Consider the following 20,480-nt stretch of genomic DNA (forward strand, 5'->3'; position numbering starts at 1 on the left):
GCTTTGAGGTCTCATTCCAGAGGGTCCCCCCAGGGGCCGCAGATGCGCCCTTCCTCCCCACAAAGACTCGAAGCCTTCGGTATAAAGAGATCATCACTGCGTCCTTGTTCGCCACACCTGAAAGACTTCTGCTAACACCGTATTTACTGGAATAATTTATTAAACTGTACCCATAATCCATTTGTCTTTGGACTCTGATAAAATTAGTTAACCTTGGTAAATCTCACTGTCCTTGTCTATGGGGTTAGTAATAGTAGCTACCTTAAATTGTGATGATGCAATTTAAATATGTATACAAATGTTAGGTACAGTCTCTGTCCCATAGTAAACAAGTGAAATGCTAGACCGAGATATTATTAGATGGGGAAACAATGGAAACAGTGGCAGACTATTTTCTTGGGCTCCAAAATCACTGCAGATGGTGACTGCAGCTATGAAATTAAAAGACGGTTACTCCCTAGAGGAAAAGCTATGACCACCTAGACAGCATATTAAAAGGCTGAGACATTACTTTGCCGACAAAGGTCCATCTAGTCAAAGCTACGCGTAGTCATGTATGGGTGTGAGAGCTGGACCATAAAGAAAGCTGAGCACTAAAGAATTGATGCTTTTGAACTGTGGTGTTGGAGAACTCTTGAGAGTCCCATGGACTGCTAGAAGATCCAACCAGTCCATCCTAAAGGAAATCAGTCCTGAATATTCATTGCAAGGACTGATGCTGAAGCTGAAACTCCAATACTTTGGCCACCTGATGTGAAGAACTGACTCATTTGAAAAGACCCTGATGCTGGGAAAGATTGAAGGCAGGAGGAGAAGGGGATGACAGAGGATGAGATGGTTGGATGTCATCACCGTCTCAATGGACATGAGTTAGAGTAAGCTCCGGGAATTGGTGATGGACAGGGAAGCCTGGTGTGCTGCATGCAGTCCATGGGGTCACAAAAGTCAGACATGACTGAGCGACTGACCTGAACTGAGGTATTATTATCCTTGGTGTCATCATCAGCTCTGTCATATACCAACTGTAGTCCTTCTTTGTTAAGAGGAAATTCCTGGAATGTCATTCTAATTCCATCTTCCCTTAGTTTTGGTTCTTTGTCCCCAAATACTCTTTGTTTTCCAAAAATATCTCCATCCACAAAGAAGCCCCAATTGCTCCTAGTGTTTTATTTCTGGAAAGAATGGTGAGAATTTTTAGTCCTAAACATGCTAAGTAAAATCACAACAAATTTCTCCTGAGTCCTGTCCCTTTTTCTCCTATAAGAGCTCCAAAATAAATCTATTTTCTTTATTTATCTAAAGTTCACATTGAACTTCTTATGGGGAAAAATTTGGTTTATTGACAAATATTTCCCTTGAATTCATCCTAATTGAGCTCATATGGTACCTAGCCATATAACTTCTCTTTGGACAGCTGTTCTTGCCCCTTGTTAAAAGAAGTTTTGCAACAAATGTGCCTTTGATGCCATGTTTATGGTGCTTCCTTCCTCTTTCACAAACTTCCCAGATTTTCCTTACTTCTCTATGCTATTCCTTTCTACCTACAGCACATGAGAAGCAAACTAGACAGAGTAGCCATTAGGACTGCAATCATTCCCTTTTCCTCCTCACCCTTCTTCACCCTCACCCAGCTTTTCAACTTTCTGCTGTTCCCTTCTCGTCAAGCTCCCACTGTAATGGACTCTAACCTGGCTAAAACGTCATACCCAAAAGCCTCTGTTCCAAACCAGGGCATTCATGCAGATAACTGACCCCAGAAACTTGTAGAATCGGACCCACCCCGAGCTCTAACAGACTGTCCACTTCTTAGGCCCCTTTTGCAATTTTAGTAATGTCTACAACCTCTTTCTGGGGGATCTCTCAGCTGAAACTGTTTTGAGCTCCTGATCACACTGGGAGGTAGTTTTATCAGATGTTAGACTCATAGATGAGAAAGCACAATCAAAAGAAATGAAGAACTTGCCTAAGGTCCACTGAATGATAGAAAAAGCAATAAATTCACGATTCCATAACTTTTCCTGTAAGAAAAAGGGAGCATTTTTCAAGTATTTTCAACAGGATGGCTCAGTGCACATCGGCCTCGTGTAAAAACCAATTCTCGTTCTTTTGCCTTCCTCCCCTCTGTTATTCCACAATGACAAAGCTTGCTCCTCCTTCCAAGAGCAAGAATCAGACTGATTGGTTCTGTAAAGTTGATTTGGTTCATGAATCCGCATGAAAAGGAGAAATACTCGATATGCACATGGAGAGGAAAGATGGTGTGACTTCAGACAAGTTCTTTAGATCCTCTGTGTGCAGCTGTTCTAAGTCACTTCATTCATGTCCGACTCTTTGTGACTCCATGGATTGTAGCCCACCAGGCTCCTCTGTCCATGGAATTCTCCAGGCAAGAATACTGGAGTGGGTTGCCATTTCCTCCTGCAGGGGTTTGACCCTGTACATCGGAGTTTTCTCAATAATAAAATAAGAGTGCTGAGTTTGACTGTTTCTAAGTCCCCTCATGTTGAAACATTCTGTGATATTATTATTTTAATAATGACTCAAATAATACTGAAGACAGTATTTCAGTCTCCTTTCTTGACAAACATGATATTTAAAAAGCAGAGAAACACGTGTATAACTCATTTGTTAATAATAATGGATCATCTTTAACATATGCTTATCATGTGCCAGTGCTAAATAATTTTTATGGATTATCTCCTTTAATTCTTGTAGGAATGCTATGTAGCTCTATTTATACCCATTTTACAGATGAGGAAATAAAGGCACAAGATTTAATAACTTGCTCAAGGTCACAGGCAAGTAGCTGAGCCAAGATTCAGACTCAGAGAGTGAGACCTCAGGGGCAGCCACCACCACTCTCCACTGCTTTCACTTTCTCAATGCTCTTCAGTGAAAGAAAAATAATAATTAGCAGCTATTAATTTTTCAGATACAGCACTAATCCGCTAAATCACGTACAACTTTGCCTTTAATAGGTTATCAATAAGCACTTCTAAGGCTGTTTCTGGCAATTATTTGTTGCATAAGGATTTCAGAATAATGTCAAGAATAACAAATAGTTTTTACTTACAAAAGGGCTGGCAAATTGAGTTTCCTTCATCTGTAAAACCTCTTCACATAAAATTAGTCATCCTATTCTATACCTTATTTTTAGGCTGCTTTATGTTCTCTTAACATTTGGTGCAGTTGAATATCAAAAATCACAGCAATTTTATCTCTGAGGAGTTACTTACCAGAGGCTCATGTTCAAATACTAATTGACAGCCCATGCTAATTTTAGGAATTAGTGCTTTTATAAATAACATGTACCTTGCCCAGCTTTTAAAGGATTTGTTATGAACAAGGAGTGATTGTTATGCATGTGTATCATCCTGAGTGTCCGTGTGAGTTGAACAGTGAATATATTCTCAACATTTTTTCTGCCATTTACTCTCTTCTTTGAAAAAACATCAAAACTGAATGATAGGCCAAACCCACATGCTGTTAAAACACAGAAATCCCCACTCAGTTACTGACAATTTACATTTTTCTCTATGAAGATACAACCTTTAATAGTATTATTACTCTCATTTTTGAATTATTAAGTCATTTCACATGACACTTGCAATATGAATAACAATAATGAAAGTAAAAAAAGAAATTAAAGTGTACTTCCCAAAGATATACCACTTGGAGGTGAACTATAAAAATGAAAATTCTTAAATGATTGCTTTGTTTCAGCAAAGCACCATTTGGGCGTCTCAGACAAGGTTACAAATACACATTGTGACCTTTGTGCACTCATGCTGTGCTTCACAAGTACTCCTTACAGGAGGACTATCTGGGGGCCTGAATAGGAAGCTTAATTTAAAACCATCAGCCTCTTCACTGTACATGGAACGACATAATCAAAGGACATACACTCTGCCTTCATACCACTAAAGATGTCACGGTTATTATACCCAGGCCAAGATTGGGATTTGATAACAAAACAGACTTCTGTAGTTGAATCTAGGACATTATACAAACCATCACTCATGTAGTCTGGGGTACCATGTAGCCTAATATTTAATAATAAACTATAATTATTACAAAATAATAATAAACAATAATTCATTAAATATTAAAATATTTAATATTTTATAATAAATATATTTAATGAATCATTAAATAAATAAATGTTGTATAATAATAAAATATTATAATACATAATATATTTGACACTAACATATTAATATAAATAATAATACATTTTAAAATGTTTACAAGTAGTAAACATGCTGGTTATCCTTCTGTATCTGTTTTCTATCACTGTTATAACAAATAACACAAGTTTAGTGGTTTAAAACAGCACCAGTTCGTTATCTTACGGCTCTGGAGAGCAGAAGCCTCGCGTGCCCCCGACTCTGTGCTTCTCTGAAGGGGCTCCAGGAAAACACGTCCTCACCTCTTTCATTTTCCCGTCTGCTCGCACTCCTTGGCTCAGGGCCCCTTCCACCATCTTCAAAGCCAGCGTCGGCCAGTAGAGTCATTCCAGCCCGTACTCTGCCACTGCCTCTTCTGTCTCCCGTTTAAGGACACACGATGGCATGGAGCCATCTGGACAACATGGATAAATCCCCCTTTTAGAACATCAGCAGATCACCAGCCTGCGTTCCCCTAGCCATGTAACCTAACACAGTCACAGTTTCTGGGGAGCAGCACTTAGACATCTTGGAGGGACCATTATCCTGTCCACCACACCTTCTAAGGAATTAAAAGGCAACCTTGATAAACTGTCCTGAGTTCACACGAGAAACTATTTTTCAGAACTCAGAGAGGAGATCTATTCCAGCCATGAGGTTTTCCAGTCGAGCCCATCATGAGATCCAATGAACACTTGCATCTGCTCAGACATGTCTAGAATCAGAAGTCATCTTCAGCTCCAGACACGCTCTTTTTTCCAATGCCAACTAATAAGAGACACGGGAGAATTTTTTGTAGTTTGCCTACTCAAACCCAGCACTAGCCAGGATCAATATTTTGCGATTCCTCATTTTCTCTGATGCCCCACATCAATTGTTTTTTTATTCCATTCAGTAAACAGTTATCTAGTGCCAACAAAATGCCTGGCACCATGCTAGGTGCTGAAATACAAAGAGAAAAAAGTGCAAACCGTATTCTTGAGGAGCGCACTGTGTGTATATTACATACATGCACGTGCATGCATGTGTGTTGTGGTTTAGTCGCTAAGTGCTAAGTTGTGTCTTACTCTTTGCGACCCCGTGGACTGTAACTCACCAGGTTCCTCTGTCCATGGGATTTCCCAGGCAAGCATACTGGAGTAGTTTGCCATTCCGTTTTCTAGGGGAGCTTCCTGACCCAGGGATTGAACCCGTGTCTCCTGCACTGGCAGGCAGATTCGTTACCACGGAGCCACCCGGGAAGCCCATGCCTGTGTGTATGTGTATATGTGTGTGTGCATATTTGTGTCATGTGTGTATGTGATGTGTGCTTGCGGGTGTGTGTGTGAGAGAGAGAGTTGTTGAGACAGCATCGAGGACAGGCAGCAAACACTATTTCCGTGCACTGTTGACACATACGCTATGCCTCTTTTCTCTCTGCTCCCCTTTCCCAGTCCTGCGGCCACATGCCTGGCCCAGACCATTATCACATTTTGCTTCAGCTACTGTGAGTCTCCCAGCTGGTCCCCTTTCTTCAGTATCCCACTTCTGAAACGTTCTATGCTCAAATATAAACACAGCTGTAGCTGTGTCACTCCCTGCCTCAAAAGCGACACCTTCTCCATGGCCTATGGAAAAAGCAGAGACTATCCCACATGCTCTCCAAAGCCCTCTGAGGTCCTCCTACCTTCCTCATTTTATGTCCCTTTAATATCGCATGCATTGGGGCTGACCACAATCAGAGAAGTCCCTCAAAATTGTCCTGTGCTTTCCCAGGCCACTGGATCCTTTCGCCAATATCCAAGTAATATCCATTCTTCAGAACAGGGCAGGCTACAATCCACAGGGTTGCAAAGAGTCGGACACGACTAAGCATGCATGCATTCATAGCACAGACCAGCCGTCACTGCTTCCACGGAACAGTCTCCCATCCCTTCTCCACTGAAAATAATCTGTCTCTACCCGGGGTCCTACATGCTTCATATTTTATTCTTTAATAAAGACTATCCCTTTCTGCCTTAGATCTTTTCCTTTGCTAAATATCAAGGCCCCTCTCTCAGATTATACCCTCCTTGAGAGCACTCACTGGTTTTCTTTCCCTTTGAAACGTCTCCAAAAACTAGCACAGCACCTTGCCTGTAGCAAGGACATGGTACTCAAGTTTGTCAGATTCCACCGAGTGCATCAGCAGCAGCATCTTCTAGAACGTTGTCACAAGCACTGAATGTTTCTCTGACTAGTTCTCCTTGGAGGTGATGGTCGGTGGGTACAATTTTCTCCATGATATTCACAAACTCAGTGAAACAGACAGGAACTGACAGACATCAACAGTGAGAGAACCAATTTCTTCTGAGAGTGAAAGTCACTGATTAACCCACAAATTCAAAGACCAGAATGAACACGCATGCTACATAAAAACCAAAGTGAGGTAACATAGAACCTCAAACGGCCTCAGCACATCAGTCTAGAAGCACCATCTAATTTCTACATCAGTGCTACAGAAAAATAAACAACACATTTATTAACGGGAATTCTTGATGTTGTGAATGTGCTTGTGTATCCAAAACAACTGCTTTATAATGAATATTTACTGTGAGATGGGCCACAAAGCTGCGAAAGTGTTTTTAGTTGCCATTGTCATCAGTTCTACTCAACAATTATCATCTCAAGTCCAAAAATATCCTGAATGGGTAATACTGAATAATCTAGATCATGAAATTGCATTAGAAGGGTATTAGCTGACTCAGGAGACTAATTATAACGAGGTATTGAGCTGCTTGTCGCTCATCTCAATTGTAAAACCATAAACCACACCGTACGGGCAGTGGCTGCCAAGCAGGGTCGGTGTGGGAGAGTGGAAACAGCACTCTTCCTATCGAACAAGGATTGGGAGTCCCAGCTCCGTCACTAATGCTGTGACCTCGGGAGCTCTTAATAAAGGTCATCCCACAGGAGGAACGCGGGCTCCGGCCTTACGGAAATATGGCTATACTAGTGGCTGACACTGCTCACACACAGAAAACACTCCTGACACTGCAGAAAGGTTGCACACACACGCACACATTCATTCACCTTTCCCAGGCTAATATCATCTTGCTTAATGGGCCAGTTTAGTGCTACTATTAACCAGATGATTATAATGTGAGCAAGTGTTATCCATCCATGTCCTAAATAACAGTAGCTGACAACATTTTCAAACTGCTTTCTCACCCATAGTGTTTATCAGCCAGAGGTCGAGGCTACATTTATTTATATTTATTCCTGAATCTACTTCTTAATGATAGTAAAAATAAAAATAATAATGTTATTCCAGAGTGTTTTTACTGATAAATTTCCCAAGCACCTACCAGTCATTCCATTTAATCCTATTAGCGCAGTAAAGTCAATGGGACACCTTTTGGAAAGCATGCAAAATTGGTGTTGGAGGGCTTCTGAGCACCTTCAACTAAGCTAAATTTGAGGACAGGAAAATGAATAAGACAAGGTTCCTGGCTTCAGGTTGCTTTTGGTTAGTGGTGGAGACAAGAAATTGTGTTCCAATTACCTCCTTATGCATCTTAGAAGTCCTAAGGGAACACAAAGGAGAAGATTGTATTTCTACTGGGAAAAAAGTGTGTGTGTGTGTATGTGTGGGCGCACAGCAGTGCAGTGAGGGAAGTGTTGGACAAAGGGAGATATTCAAGACAGCTTCACTGAGAAGGTGACTTTGTCACTGGATTAAAGTACCCGTTCTATTTGTTCCTAGAGAAGCTCTCAGTGTTACTCAATCCCTGTGTGCTTGAGATTCCTCACTGATTAAATATAGGTAACAATGCTGAATTCACAGGGTTACTAGGAGGATGGAAAGATTGAGATTGTGGTGGTGGTTTAGTCACTAAGTCATGTCCATCTCTTGTGACCCCATAGACTGTATCCCGCCAGGTTCCTCTGTCCATGGGATTTTTCCAGTAAGAATACTGGAGTGGCTTGCCACGTCCTTCTCCAAGGGATCTTCCCTAAGCAGGGATCGAACTCACGTCTCTTGTGTCTCCTGCATTGCAGGCAGATTCTTTACCATTGAGCCGCCAGGGAAGCCCATGATATAGCATATGGGAGAGCAATTTGTATGTATCAAAGCACCCAGTATATATGATATTATTATTTCCACCTTGCAGAGGCACCAACCAGGTCCACTCCAAAACTGAATGGCTGGTCCAGGACTGCCCCACCCTGCTGGGTATGTGTGCTTAGCCGCTCAGTTGTGCTTTGCAGCCCTGTGGACTGTAGTCCGCCAGGCTCCTCTGTCCATGGGAGTCTCCAGGCAGGAACACTGGAGTGGGTGCCATGTCCTCCTCGCCCCGCCCCCTTACCTAGTGCCAATGTCCCACCCAGGACTCCCGGGGTCCTTCCATGACAGCGTCCACTTCAAGTTCGGAGGACATATGGAAAGCACACATCCTAATACCATTTGATGGGCCCTAAAATCATATTAACATATTCATATAAGCAAACATTCCAACATCTGAAGACTTTTCTGTGAAATTTTGCCTGTAACTCCTAAGAGGATACTCTCCGTAAAAGAAGGCTCCAACAAAGATCCTCATAAGGGAGGAATTGCAATGAGGAAAAACTTAAATATTTAATACAGGGATAAAACAGTATCTACTTTTTTAAGACAAAGGGTTTTAAACTACCCAGAGTTTCAGAGAATAAAACATAGCAGATCCTCAACTGCTTTAAGTGATTCAACTGTGAACTTCAATAGGGAACATTTGAGTGGAAATGCGACTTGCATTTAATAGATACTCAATGGCTGTTGAATTCGGACATCTAATCTGATCATTTTTACCCCTAAAATTGGAATAATAAAACTTTCCCCTCAGATAACATCTATCAGTCTTGTTTTGAGTCAATCCATTATAGTCCACTACTTAGTTCCTCAAAGATAAAATTTTATTTAAATCTAATAAAAAGGCTGAAATTTGAAAAAGGAGTACATCAAGGCTGTATATTGCCACCCTGGTTATTTAACTTATATGCAGAGTACATCATGAGAAATGCCGAAATGGATGAATCACAAGCTGGAATCAAGATTGCCAGGAGAAATATCAACAACCTCAGATATGCAGATGACACCACTCTAATGGCAGAAGAGGAACTAAAGAGCCTCTTGATGAAAGGGAAAGAGGAGAGTGTAATAGCTGGCTTAAAACTCAACATTCATAAAACTAAGATCATAGCATCCAGTCCCACCACTTCATGTCAAATAGATCGGGAAACAATGGAAACAGTGACAGACATTATTTTCCTGGGCTCCCAAATCACAGCAGATGGTGACTGCAGTCATGAAATTAAATTGCGCTTGCTCCTTGGAAGAAAAGCTATGACAAGCCTAGACAGCATATTAAAAAGCAGAGACATCACTTTGCCAACCAACATCCATATAGTCAAAGCTATGGTTTTTCCAGTAGTACAGATATGAGAGTTGCACCATAAAGAAGGCTGAGCTCCAAGGAATTGATGCTTTCAAACTATGGTGCTAGAGAAGACTCTTGAGAGTCTCTTGGACTGCAAGGAGATCAAACCAGTCAATTGTAAAGGAAATCAGTCCTGAATATTCATTGGAAGTTGGAGCTCCAATACTTGGCCATAATATCAGTGAAGAGTTGACTAAATGGAAAAGACCCTGATGCTGGACAAGATTGAGGCAGGAGGAGAAGGGGACGACAGAGGATGAGATGGTTAGATAGCATCACCAACTCAATGGACATGAGTTTGAGCAAACTCTGGGAGATGGTGAAGGACAGGGAAGCCTGGTATGCTGCAGCCTATGGGGTCACAAAGAGTCGGCTACAACTGAGCAACTGAACAACAACAACAAATAAATCTCATCCATATATATAATTGTTCCGTCCTTGTTAATAAGAAAGCTGGAAAATCTTAAGTAAAACAATGTTTATTTATTGTATACTATGTATCAGGCAATGTGTTGAGAGATGGAAATATTTAGACATTTACGGGAATTTCATACAAAATTTGTATTAAATACAAATAATTGTATTTACTGAATATATCCATCTGTATTGGTCAGGATTCCCCAGAGACACAGAACCAACAAGCAATAGATAATAAGTAAATGACTCATGCAATTATGGAGGCTGGCAAGTCTAAAATCTGCAGAGATGATGTCCCAGCTACAAGCTCATCAAGCAGAAGAATTCTCTCTTACCCAGACGAAGGTCAGGCATTTTGCTCTATTAAAGCTTTCAACTGACTGAATGAGGCCCACTCCCACTGTCCACAGGGGTCTGCTTTCCTTAGTCACCAATTTAAATGTCACTCTCATCCATAAACATCCTCACAGAAACACCCAGTATGTCTGCCCAGATCCTTGAGCACCCCGTGGCCCAATCAAGTTGACACATAAAAATAGCCATACCATCCAAAAAAAAAAACCCCTCTTTTCCCCCGACTCTAAATTTCAGGAAGAAATTAATCACCAAGGACAAGTCACCTCAACAAAACATCAAGAGACTGGCTCTATTTTTAGATAAGGGGGCAGTATGGTCTGCCAACGAACTGAGGACTCAAACATATTAGTTAGGCTGCTTGGGATCAGAGTTTGTTTCCACCACTTACGACCTATGTGATGTGGACACACGATTGTGCTATCTGAGCCTCACTCCCCTCATCTCCTAAAGTAGGAAGATAATAGTGTATATTGAATAGAGAAGCTGGGAAGATTAAATGAGAGGACTTGTCTGATGCACATCACATACTAAGTTCTTGATAAACATCAGCTGCTCTAACATTAATAATTCCCCTTCTTTCAGTGAGCTCCAATTCCGGGCCTTACTAAATCTACTAAAATACGCACAACTGCCTTAGCCAGGTATTTTTCTCTATTTGCACACACGGGAATAGTATCAGTTATTTATACACATAGTTTTATCAGTTGTTTATACACATAGATCATTGACTAACAATTCAATCAAAATAACTTTCTGTATTTAAAAAACTATGTGATGCGGAAGGAAACCCTAAAACACCTGAAGATTATAAAGAGAGATTCGGATAAAGAACTGGACAAAGATCTCTTCTCGCGCATTGGCTAAACCCAAATTGTCATCAGTAACTGTGAAGGGCCTGGCATTCCGGAGTAGGAGGAAGGGCGAGAGAGATGGTCCCTCCTGTCCACCTTGTCTGTTTGGCCACCCAGGAGGAGAAGCTTGGGATCATTGTTGGGACTTATCTTCTAGAATGGCCCTGCCATAGTTACTGTGTGAGTTGAGAAGCTCTCTTCACCGGAAGGTGGTCTCAGCTTCCTCCTCTGAAACTTGAGACGTTTAGACCCTTCTGTTCCATCTCTACCTCACCCAGATGCTTAAAACTCAATGGCTTTGCTATGAGGACAAAGGAAGGCAATCTGAACGCTTGGAGAAACTCTTAAAAGTAGATGCCTGAGGTCTTCCTCTCTGTCTGCCAAGCCTCCTCACTCCTCCTGCTGAAAACGATTAGTGTCCTCAGCATCCTCAAGGTCAACGTTGAATCCAGGCTGAGACTCATCTCCTTTCCCATCTTGTCTGCCCGTCTTCCGCTGTTCTCATCAATTGCCTCTTCCAGAATTCACAATGTGGGCAGAGTAAGTGACTTCAAGTTCAGGGGGAGTCTAGGGGCAGAAGTGCCCTGTGCCTGTTTACCCGGTTCCTTTCCTCTCCTCCTAACATTTCCTTACTCTGTCAGCCAGTGGAGGAGTTGAAGCATTTAAATGCGGCTCTAAACTGCGTTTAAAGAATTAACCCATTTTGCCCCTCACTGGTCTAAACCACAGGGTGCCAACCGGACGCTAATTGCTTTCTTCTGGTGGGGTTCCAGACGGCTCCCAAGAAGGCAGGAGCGCACATTCCTGGCACCAATTGGCTCATTCAGTTTGCTTGCACTGCATTAGCCTCTGCCGGAATATTCATGAGCAGGGGAATGAGGACCCGCGGCACAGGCAGGCGACAGCCACTCGGGCTGGGGAAGGCGCGAGGGAGGGGACGCGGGCCGCGCGCCGCGCTCGGGGGCCGGTGACCGCGCCGGGGTCCTCTGCTCGCGGCCGGGCGCAGCGCCGGGCACCGCGGCGGGCGGGGGCAGGGCCTCGGCGGGCTGGGCGCGCCGGGCATCGGGCGCAACTCCTGGCGCCCGCGCGGAGACTTTGCCAAAGAGCGGAAGGGCGAGACGCTGTGACACTTCTGACGGAGGGGGCAGGGGGGTGGGGGGTCGGGGGCAGCGCCTCCAGCCGAGGCGAAGGGACCCAGCGGGACAGCGGCCGCCCGGGGCGCGGGGCCACCATGTGAGCCGGACGCCGGCCCCGAGGAGTCTGGACCGAGCGGCCCCGGAGAGTCGCCGGCCGTGCCAGGTAAGCAGGGAGCTCGGGGTGGGGGTGGGGGGGCGTTCCTCCCGGGGCTCGGGGTGCGGGGCTGCTCCGGGCGCCGGGGTCCGCGCTCCAGGGAGCCCCCTCGGGCGCTGCGCGCGCTCCGGCCCCGCGCCGCGCTCTCCCCGCAACTCCCCGCCGCCGCGGCCAGCCTGCCAGCCGGCCGGAGTTGCACTTGCTCGCACTTTGCGGGCAGGGGACGCGAGGGCGCTCCCTTCGCGCTGGGGAGCCGCTTTCTGCGAGCGGGAGCGCGGTGGGGCGGGCCGGGGGCTGCGCGCCGGGCCGTGGGGACCCGAGACCCAGGAGCGCCGCTCGCGGCGGCGCCTCCCCTCGGCAGCTGCGGGCTGGAGAGGGCCGGCCGCGTCCCCGGCTCGAAGATGCGCGCCGGCGGGGAGACCCGAGACCTGGGAGGCTCGGGCGCCGCGCGGCCGGTCCCCCTCCGCGCCTCGCGCGGCACCCACGCCCGAGTCCGTCCGTGGGAGGAGACCTGCCGGACACCGCCAGCTCCCCGGGCCCGGACGCTCCCGGGGACGCTCTGAATGGCGCGCGGGTTGTCTGGGCTTTGCTGCCTGTAGTTGCCGAGCTGGAGGCCGCGGGTGGGGCGGGGAGGACCAGAGGGGGTGAAAGTTGCCGATGTGCAGAGGAAACGCTCTCGCGGAGTTCCAGCCTGCCCTTAGCAACACAGAGACTGTAGGCTGGACCTACTCCGGAGCATAACTCTGCCTGCCTATCTATCCTCCTCGGGGTGGGCTGGAGGATGGAACCCGGAGGGCAGCCGGGAGGCAGCGCCGAGCTGTTTTTTGTCCCCAGACCACTGGGGGGCTGGTCTCCTAGCAGGTTCGGAGTTTCCTTTGCCATCATTATTACTGCTATTAATGCCGTTGTTATTGGCACGGATGCCAGGAAGGATTTTGTCTTCCGATTGTTATAAGTCGCCTGAAAACTGAGTCTGCCCCTCTCCGCCCCCAAATGTCCCTTGATCCCCTTAATCTCTTGATGCTCCTCCCCATCAAAGAATATTATCCCTCAGATCTGTGGGAGTGTCAGGGACAACCCTCCCCCCAAAGAAACTGGAGCGACATAAGAACAACAGAAAGAACAGAAAGTCGCAACTTCACAATGTGCTTGCGCCAGCGCTCTGGATGAGGGTTTTATTTCTATCCGCTCTAGCTCCTTTGGCTCCAGAACGGTGGAGGCATTGCCAATCTCGAACCCATACTGGACTCAGCTGTCTCTTTTGGTGTATTCCTACAATCTGAAAATGTATTTTCACTTGTTGTGACCCTCGCCATCCCACTAGGCACGTCACCTGGCCGCGGCAGGCTCGAGCTCCCAACACCTGAGGCGCCGCAAGGGCACCTGCGGTGGCCTCCCCCGGGCTCGGCCACTGGTCCGAGCTGCCCCCCCGGTGCAGAGTTGGCCAGCTGATGACGCAGCAGACAGGGCAGGGGGTGGGAGAAGAGCGTGTGAGTCAAGCCAAGAACAGGAGATGAGGTCAAGCCTCCTCGCTGGCCACATCCCTTCCTGCCAGAGAAAAGAGAGAGACAAATGGAGAGCAAACGGGAAATTGGAACCAAGCTCTCAGAGTCTATTTAGGCTGTTGCCATTGACTTTGCTATGACCTTCCCTTGCCAGTGCTTCCGATTTTCCCTATTTGCCAATGCACGAGTAGCCATGCCTTTCTAATAGGACGGTCACGGTGAGATGATCTAATTTTGTATCCCTAAAATGCTGCAAGCATCCTGGGAAAAAGACAGTCTATAAAAGATGCAGTTTTAACGTTTTGTGGGAAAAGTTTGCTACACTGCAGGTTACGGAGCTACATTTTTAGCATGTGTGCCATGTGGCCGTGTAAAATTAAAATGGAAAGAGAAAGTACAAACATAAAAATGACTTAGCATTCTTGACATTCTTGTAGAAAAATTATCTTTCATTTGGGGAGAGTTGCCCAGGAGTTTAATCAGTGTTTATACTGAAACGCCCCCTTCTACCTTTCTCCCCAGTAAAATTTTATGACCCAGTTCTCCCAGGAAAGGCAATGGGAATGCAGAAAGTGAGCAGGGAAGGGCTGTTAGGGGAGCCATCGCATAGAGTTTGGAGACTGGAATGGGAAGAAAGATGTCATCCTCCTTGCAGAGCAGGGAAATGTTCTTCTGGAAAAAACAGTTGAGCAGTGCAGGGCAATTGACGCAGCCCTAGCTGTTGTCTATTCACGGATTCAGGACCAGAACTCGATGCTCCAAAGAGGGCTAAGCAGGGGGCCTTGCCTGCCTCCCTTTGGTAAAGACACTGCCCTGCTCCGCTCTTCGGGCTACTGATAACTTCTCTCTCCCTGCCTGCTCAGTGCAATCGTTTCCCTTGCCTTTGCAAAGCGATTCATATGTTCTCTGTCAGTCCCTTATACATTTGTAAATATCTCCCAAGTTCTGCAGCTTCTCAGAGACGTGCAGCTGTTGGCAAATTTAAGTAAATAGTTGGAAGTAATGAAGAGAGGCACTGAAAAGTGGGTATGTTTTTCCTGGTGGAGAACTTTTTGAACGCCTTTTAAGCAAGAAAATTAGCAGTTTAGAAAAGCAGAAGGGATTTCCTTGACTTCCCTCTACTCTGAAGCCAGGAGCTGTGTTTTTCTTTCCCTCATAGTAGTGAGCACTGTTTGGTTAAGCTTTTTTTTTTTTTACAATTTTGGACTCAAAATGGGCTTCGGCCTGATGGTGTTCTATGGAGAGAGGAAAAATGTAAAGAGATACGGAAGGAAGAGCTGCAGTGGCTGGGACATAAATCAGCCAGAATATATGGGGGGGTGATGAGAATAGGTCTTTTCACCCTAAAAAAAGAGTGTCCACTCTGGAAGAAAAAGAAGTCTGATTATTGGCATCCAAGGCTGAAACCAAGGCAGCTGATGCTGAGAGGAGCCAAAGGGCAGTTCTTCTTAGTTTAGAAACAGCAAGCCAGTCTCTGCCAAAGGTTGCTGTAAACACGGAATAAAGATTTCATTGTGGGCTGGTGTGACTAGAATAATTAGACAGTTAATTGTTCATTCTGATCTGGTGGTGGTATAAACAGCAGTGCAGAGCTGAAAATAAGAGCAAGGGAGAAATAGAAAAGTAACACATCACTTTTATCTTCACTTGGTTTACCCTGAGGGTATTAAGAGAATCCTGGTTAGCTTTTTTTTTCTTTTTAAAGTATATTCATCTCCCAGAACGCTGAGAACACTGGCAATCTGAGGTCCTCTGCTGCCATTTTCCCCTTCCAGGTTCCACTTTGATTATGGACAAAATTTCTCATCTTCTAAAATCAGCGTGGGAAACTACAGTAGGAATGAATGCATTGGGTAACCCCAGTATTAATTAATAGGTTTGTTATGTGCAAACTTCAGTATCAGCCCAATCAAAATATACACAAATAGCACCAAATTTTTGTGCTTCTCCAACAAATATTTCACAGATATATAAGGTTTAAGAAGTAAATATTCCATTTTTGACATTTAATTATATTTTCTGTTGTAAAGCAAATTGCCTAGAGATTAATCTTTCACATTTAACTGAAGAAATGGCCTCTTCAGTATTTTCATACGAATTTAGTATGAAATAAAAGCAAACGTAAGTGATAAAGGTGATTGTTAAGTGACTGAGCATCTACAGTTATTACAGGCAGTAGACTGTGACTTACTGTTATTTACTGAAAGATGGCACTGTCATAAATCCCTTCTGAAGTGGCTTCTGCAGTGAAGAAATGAGTGAAGGAACACAGAGCGTTATGTACTTAGTGTCTGGGGTGCAGGAAAGGAAGAGCCGTGTGTCCATTGGTTCAAACCCTCCGTCTGGGGTGCAGGAAAGGAAGAGCCGTGTGTCCATTGGTTCAAACCCTCCGCCTGGGGTGCAGGAAAGGAAGAGCCGTGTGTCCATTGGTTCAAACCCTCCGCCTGGGGTGCAGGAAAGGAAGAGCCGTGTGTCCATTGGTTCAAACCCTCCCTGAATCTCAGTATTGACATAGAATATGGAGCAAATTCTCGTTATTTGAATTTTAAAAAGGAACATTTTTAAGTGTCAATGTTAAGTGTAATTGTTCTGGGAATAAAAACACTATGCTATAAAGAAAGCATAATAAATCACATAAGGTCATAAAGTCTCATAAAGAGAAATACTTAGTTTCTCCAAGATACTCATTTTGTCTCAATTTGTTTAAGAGGTACAGAACTATCCTTCCTAACCTTTAGTTTCTTTTATCCATCGTGAATCAAAAAGGACTGCAAAGGAAGAATACTTACTGAAGTGTTAAAAAAGCAAAAGTGGTACAAAACTATTGAGCTTTCAGAAGGCAGAATTCTACTTTACAAAACGTACTGTCTATAGCAATTAAAAATAGAAAATCATATTTCCACATTAAATTATAGAAACAACCATTTTAAAGAGAAATTTAGCCTTTTCTCATTGAATTGCTATTCATGGTTTGCTAAATAGTTTTTCAGAGTAATCTGCCAATCTGCTAACCAGGACTGTCTAGTTAAGAATATTCCTAATTACATATGGATTAACTTAATTTTAGAACCCTAAGAATATCCAACTCAAAGCATTACTCAAGTGCAATGCAAAACAGAAATGATCCAATTTGCCTAAAGGTATATGTAATATTTTTAAGTTTAAGGACTCATAAAAGAGTGAACATTTGGTATGGGAGTACATCAATGAATAACTACAATAAAAGAGTAAGGGAAGCTATAAACTGTTAGATCTTTTAAATATATGCAAAGTAAGGTTATAGCAATACAGCTCATTTCTCCTTCCAAAACAGGAAGGGCCAGCCATGCAAAATACAAATGTCAAAAACTTGTACAACACTGCCTGAAATGGAAGTATTTTTGCTATTTATAAGAATGTTTAACAATCTAATCAAAAGTTAAAAATGTATTCCAACAAATGCCATTATCATGTTAAGAGTAAAGAGGTATCTTGTATGGAAGAGATATTTCTTTATAGTTCTATGCTCCTAACTGGAATCTTATACATAGAAGATTCTCAATAAATAGGTATTTATTTCATTTTTATAAGGAAAATAAAATTGAATTAATGGAATTTCCAAGATAAATGAGTTTATAGTAAGTCAAAAACCTGAATGTTCTTTGTTACTTCAAATGCTTCCTTTAAACTGGCGAGATAGGCTTGTGACCAATAGTCATAATTATTGGCAATATTATGTCTGGGTACGAGGGAAGTTAAAAAGAGGAAAAATTTACAGGCTCGCCTTTTATTTTAGCTTTACCTAAATATTAAATGTGTTTATGTGTATCGAAGTCGTTAAAAATGCATAGTATCTCTTCACAATAAAGCTACATGTCTGTGCTCAGTCGCTCCATAATAAAGATGACACTTTACCAAATGGTTATTATTCACAAGAAGTCATCACACAGAGTCTGTCTTTGAAGTACTGATGTACTGACCGATTATGACTAAAAGGCTGCTGTGCCAGCTAATCAAAGGGTAATTAATACAATAATTCCATTCCATGGCAGTGGCTCCCCTTGGCTGTCACAGAAGTTTGTTTGACATACAGCCAAATGGTCAGACCTAACCATGCGACTGTAGCAGGGTCCAGCACCAGACAGGAGGCCCAAAACCTGCCATGAAATTACCTGTGCCCAGTACACTTCCAGTACCTGCCCTGCCCCCGACTGATGACTAAAAGAAGCTCTGTTGACTTTCCACAAAGCGAAAATCAGGCGCCATAAGGAACTTAAGTGTCTGTAGGTCTATCATCAGACTGATTTTTATTTGTTTTTCTTTGAGGTCTGACCTTCATTGAATGAACAAGGTGGTCTCAGAGTTCTCCTGGAGAACAGTACATAGTGTAATACGTTGGCATAATTGGGAGCTAATAATCAAGAGAAAACCAGGCTAGAATTAGAAAGAAGATTCAATTACCTCTTGTTCCCAGAGGCAGCCGTTTACCAAGACCGGGGCTAAAGTTGTGGTCAGAATAGGATGGGGAGATGGGCAGCGCAGCTTGTTTGTTCTCTAGCTGATATCTTTGGATGGAACCAAACCTTGGTTTCCACTTTTCACCAGTAAATCAAAACAGAGTTTAATAGATAGCAGTTGATATAAACTGTTGAGTGCACATTTTAAGAATAAAGCTGAACATAAGTATTTTAGATGTATTTATAAAAATTTGTGGTTAAAGATATTATAACACAGTATTTTTCTCTGATGGAATAATGTGCATTTCATATCATATTCATTATTCCTTTTTTCATTTTATAAAGCTAGTGACTTTGAACCCCTATCAATTCCTAATGTGGGGTTAATGTGCACATATTATGAATAATCAATGAACTTACCATAATCTGTTTGTAAAAACCAACAAGAAGTAATTTTATTTAGCACATTTAAATAGAAATTGGCTGAAGGAGTTTCATTTAGATGTAATCTCTGAAGGAAACCAAATATGTGTTTTTTTTAATTTGAAAGATTCTCAGCACTCTGATAAGAAAGATTATTATCAATAGCACCCAAAACAGATGGAAGTGAACACTCAGTTTTTGCATCTAAGATCTTTTTCCATGCAAATGTTTTGAGTAGACATGTAGAATGCACAGTATCACCTACTTAGTACCTTTTAACTTTGGCAGGGCCGGGGGGTGGGGGGAACCAGCTGAACATTTCAGCCATTTCTGTGCCCACCCCTACACAGACCCAAAGGCTTCCTTCATTTTGCTTGTATTGTTATGAAACAAGGCAAGTTTCAATATCTTGTTTTCAAATTCCTTGATCCCTTACACCCAAGGCCTCACTGAAAGTATGAATTGCAAAGACATCATCATCACATCATTGAGAGAAGCAGCCATGCTAGAGACCATGTGTCTTAGAAGCTTTTTTGGATATTGAATAAGAATCTAAATCTGTGCCATACTTTTTGCACAAACTGGCAAGAACTCCCAAGGATGCTCATCTTATAAATAAGTATGAAATAAGATTTATGCTATCATTAATCTCACTGCTTGGCTTCCCAGGTGGTGCCGGGATAAAGACTGCAGGAGATACAAGAAACGCGGGTTCAATCCCTGCAACCCCTGGAGGGGGAAATGACAACCCACTCCAGTATTCTTGTCTAGAAAATTCCATGGACAGAGGAGCCTGGTGGGCTACAGTCCATGGGGTCACAAAGCGTCAGAGACGACTGAGCAACTGAGCACAATCTCACTACAAATTGTATTTAAAGCAAATGGTATCCAGCAAAGTACTTCTTCACTAACATTCTAGTTTTGAAGTATTATAATGGTATCTACCTTTATCCATAGCCTATGTTCTCATCTCAGTAATATTGGGAACATTTATTCAGTCTAAAAATATGAGGCATACTCGTATTTGGAAATAAAATCCTTGAGTAGTCATTAAAAAATTAATCCATTTGGCAGTTCAGCACCTCAGTGGAATACTTCAGGCAGCTAAGCACAGAGGTGATCATCTGATTCATGAGGCTGGTGAGTATTTGAGGTCAAATTGCTGAGGCTTCTTTCTTTAAATACAGAAAAACAACAGATTTCTTCACGATATAGAAGTGCCGTCCATTTCTTTAGATACATCTATGCAGTGCGCCGGTGTCAATCAAAATGCACTCAGAGAGAGCGTAGAAAGGGCCGTGAAAACAATCACCATTTATTTAGTCCTTGCCTCTGTGCCAGACACTGTGCCAAGTTTGTGGCTCAGACAGTAAAGAATCTGCCTGCAGTGCAGGAGAACTGGGGTTCGATCCCTGGGTCAGGAAGATCCCCTGGAGAAGGGAATGGCAACCCACTCCAGTATTCCTGCCCGGAGAATCCCATGGACAGAGGAGCCTGGCGGGCTACAGTCCACGCGGTCGCACAGAGTCGGACACGACTGAGCGACTCACACTCTCACATAGCACGCTTGTGTCAATTAAAATGCGCAGCGTTCAGAGAG

At 43.5% G+C, this 20,480-nt stretch overlaps 1 long non-coding RNA gene across 2 annotated transcripts in view; it reads right to left on the minus strand.

Moving 5' to 3' along the window:
* The window catches only part of LOC145534780 (uncharacterized), a 473,223-nt gene that overhangs the window by 319,748 nt on the left and 132,995 nt on the right, over nucleotides 1-20,480 (minus strand). For both annotated transcript variants that reach the window (XR_014074986.1, XR_014074987.1), the window contains exon 2: nucleotides 4,430-4,581. This is a non-coding gene — a long non-coding RNA (uncharacterized LOC145534780). The remainder of the gene's footprint in view (nucleotides 1-4,429; nucleotides 4,582-20,480) is intronic.

Source organism: Giraffa tippelskirchi, chromosome 14, assembly GCF_054371585.1.
Source record: "Giraffa tippelskirchi isolate mGirTip1 chromosome 14, T2T-mGirTip1v1.2.pri, whole genome shotgun sequence".
NCBI lineage: Eukaryota > Metazoa > Chordata > Mammalia > Artiodactyla > Giraffidae > Giraffa > Giraffa tippelskirchi.